This window comes from Palaemon carinicauda, unplaced genomic scaffold (genome assembly GCF_036898095.1).
Source record: "Palaemon carinicauda isolate YSFRI2023 unplaced genomic scaffold, ASM3689809v2 scaffold672, whole genome shotgun sequence".
Taxonomy (NCBI): Eukaryota; Metazoa; Arthropoda; class Malacostraca; order Decapoda; family Palaemonidae; genus Palaemon; species Palaemon carinicauda.
Genome location: NW_027171952.1, coordinates 22501 through 26379, shown reverse-complemented (window position 1 = coordinate 26379; position 3879 = coordinate 22501).

The window sequence follows — 3879 nt, the reverse complement described above, 5'->3', positions numbered from 1 at the left end:
CAAAACCGTAATCTCAAATTTTTTTTTTATATGAATTTATGGGTTAATTTTCTTGATTTTGATTTTTTGTTTCAACCAGACTTCCTTCTGAATTTTAGTTTTTATTAGAATATTTATATTGATTCATTGGTTAAAATCATGATAGTTTATTATGATAAACATTATATTTATCGACTCAGAGGATGAAAATTTAGTTCTCTCTCTCTCTCTCTCTCTCCTCTCTCTCTCTCTCTCTCTCTCTCTCTCTCTCTCTCTCTCTGAGATAGGTAACACCTTGGCAAATATATACATATTGATCCTAAATACTTCCTGACTAATAATTAAACAGTCTCAGTACAAGGTCTATGTGTCATTTTTCTTAGACAAATTTGCCTTCTATTTATTATTATTATTATTATTATTATTATTATTATAATATCGACCCAAATTAATGTAGTTCTTTATTGTACGTAGTTCTTACTTCCATGGAAAATCACATTAATTTTAGTTTAATATTAGAAAAAAAAAACATATTTACTTAACATAATAATGATGTGACTTCGTCCCATACTTCTGTTAATAGTATACTAACAACTTCCACGCAAGTTAAATCTATTTGTAGTCCTTATGATCTCTAATTAACTTTTAAAATAATCTCTTTAACTTATATTAATCTTTCTGGGGTATTATTATTATTATTATTATTATTATTATTATAATTATTATTAGCTTAGCTCCAATCCTAGTTGGAAAAGCAAGGCGCTATAAGCCCAAGGACTCCAACAAGGAAAAATAGCCCAGTGGGGAAAGAAAATCTGTAAATGATATAAGAAACAATGAACAATGAAAACAAGATTTAAAAACAGTAACTTCAAAACAGATTTGATAATGATCACGCATCCTTCCTTCGTCCCCTAGCTCCACCCACTTTTTAGCTTTCTGCTTTAACTATCTTCCTCCCGTCCTTCCAATTTGCCTTCCAGAAGGCGTTGACTGTTTGCCAGTGTGTTATAATTTTTATAGTTTATGAAATATCTCGTATGATGTTACTGTTTTTTTTATATTTTATTTTAATTGTTCATTATTTCTCATATCGTTTATTTTCTTATTTCCTTTACCTCACTGGGCTATTTTCCCTGTTGGAGCTTTTGGACTTATAGCATCTGGCTTTTCTAATTAGGGTTGTAGCTTAGCTAGTAATAATAATAATAATAATATAATTACTTTGACTGCTTTTCTGATTCTATATTGTAGGGGAATCCTACTCTCTAGAAGACCTTTTTCGTAAATCATTTTATCGTATACATTCCAAGACATTCTGCATTTAATACTGCATATTGCTCGTTAATTGCCTATTCCACATTATCGAAGCACTTAGAAAACAAGAAATTCTTCAGTTTCCTCTTGAAAGCCTTAATAATTTCAGTCTTCTGATGTGTGGGATCTTGCTGTGTAGTCTTTTAGTGCCATTTTGAAATCCTAAGGCAAGGTGCTTGCCCAAGGGCTCCAACAGGGAAAAATAGCTCAGTGAGGAAAGGGAGTAAGGAAATGTATAAACTACAGGGGAAGTAATGAATATTTGAAATAACATTCTAAGAACAGTAACATTAAAATAAATCTTATATATTTAAACTCCTAAAAAAGACTCATGTTAGCCTGTTTAATATAAAATGTTCGTTACAAGTTTGAACTCTCTCTCTCTCTCTCTCTCTCTCTCTCTGTTCGGTAACGAATCATAATTATCTCCAGTCGTCTCTAACTTAGAATTTTAAATAAATAATTCTCCATTCATCATCTTTACGTTTCATATTCCTCAGCCATGTAGGCCTGGGTTTTTAAAACACTTCTAGTGCCTTGTGGGGCCCAGTTGAACGTAGGGTGGCACGAGGTGAGCAATCATTCAAACCTAACTTCTATCGACCAGCTATAGAAGCAGAAAACATATAAGTCGTGTTTGTGCATTTGTGTGAAAATCGTAGAAATGAATGCGAAGAATAATGTCTAAAAACAAAAGATATATAAAGAGCTAAACGCGCGCGCTTCAGAGCAAAAGAATTTAAAAAATAAACGAGAAATGATAGGTTTGGCTATGAGCCAAGAGAGGGTGGTCGGGTAGGGTGGGAGGCCTCCTTGGGGACTCAGGGAGGCGGGTAGGAAGGCGGGAGCTCTGCGGAAGCGAAGACATTGTTGGTGTTGGAGACAACAGTGGTGGAGAGAGACTGTTGGTGATGGTGTGGGAGCCTGGAGGTAGGTGGCTGGTGGCTGGGCCTGGGTGGTGGAGGTGGAGTTGCGCGGCCAAGCCAAGATACTCATATCATTCTGCTCCTGGACACCATCCTGAACGGACGTCTCTCTCCCAGCTCTCACCTAGCAGCCATTACCGCAGCTACGATCAGCTTGGATCCGGCGTGGACTCCAGCAGCAGTAGAGGGATTGCTCCCTTGCCAGTCTACCTTACCCCTCATCCTTATCCTTCCCTTCCCAGCCCCTCCAACCCCCTTACTCTCGAGTACCACTTGACTGTCTCTCTCCTCCTTGAACTTGTCTCTCTTCTCCAAATACTTCAATTCTAATTGCTACTAACCATCAGTAGCCCTTTTCCTCCGGAGTTGCCGTTGTGGTCTTAAACCCTTCTGGGGGCACTGGGTATTGCTGCAATGTCTAGGCTCTTACTTCTTCAGTAGTGCCTACATAGGATAGGGAAATAGGAATAAAGCACTGCCTCCCATAAAGTGTTCACTAATACCTTTATCTTTTAAAAAATCAGTTTTTTGGTTCTAGCACCCTTAATACTTAAAATTCTTAACTTTTTTTTGCATTTCCCTTAAGAAGTTGATATTGCTCCACCCTCTCCCAGTCTGAAACTCTGTCACGTCATTGCAACACCATTTTTTCAAAAAAAGTCAAAAATTTTATCCCCCGAAAAGTTACGAGGTAATCCCGTAGAGTTTATTTTCAGTCAAAATTTTTATCCCCCGAAAAGTTACGAGAAAATCCCGTAGAGTTTATTTTCACTTATTTTTCCCCATAAGAATACTTAAGAGTTAAATTTCCCTTAAATGTAAATTTTTAAATGCATATTACTTTCTTTTCTTCACTACTATGGGGAAAGTGAAGATTAAAGATACTAGTCAGGGATCTGACAATGATGCCCGAAGGAAGGCAGTATGGAGTATCCTACAGGATAACTCCTGTTTCATTCACAAGTTGACTACAGTCAACAATACTTACTTGGCTATAGCTGATGAAGCTACCATTGAAAAGATCATTCTTCCCAAAACGAAGGATGCTTTCCTTAGCAGGAATTTTGAGGTCCTAGACCCTCCTCATCTCAATGCCCTTCGTACCCTGGTCATTACGCAGGCTGATGACATAGTATATGAACAATCTGAAGATGAATTCGAGGCCGAAATTGAAAGTAGGAATAGTGTTAAGGTAAATAAGGTCATCAAGTTACCTAACACCAAATCGACCTCTAAGGTACAACTTGAGACCATTCAAATGGTGAGGGACTGCCTTACTAAGGGGTTGCTCATTTCTAGCCAATCTTTTCCCCCCAAATACCTGGCCCAGGACGTATTTGTCTCCCTGTCTCAATGCATGAGATGCTACAAATACGATCACACGAAAAAGGACTGCCCTCAACCATCCACGTATACGATGCCCAAACTTATAGCTGATTACGTGAATTGGACATTTTGCTTGACCGTAAGCTTGACCTTCCAATATTTAATATCCATCTTTTTCCACAAGTTAATCCCTGCAAGTATTATTACGATTAAAAATGGGGCCAGGAAGCTGTTCACAAACAAAAACACGCAAAAACACATAAACTGGGGTGGAAACATAACCTCCTTCCAACTTTGTTGGTGGAGCAAATAGGTTGCTCTCAATGACGTA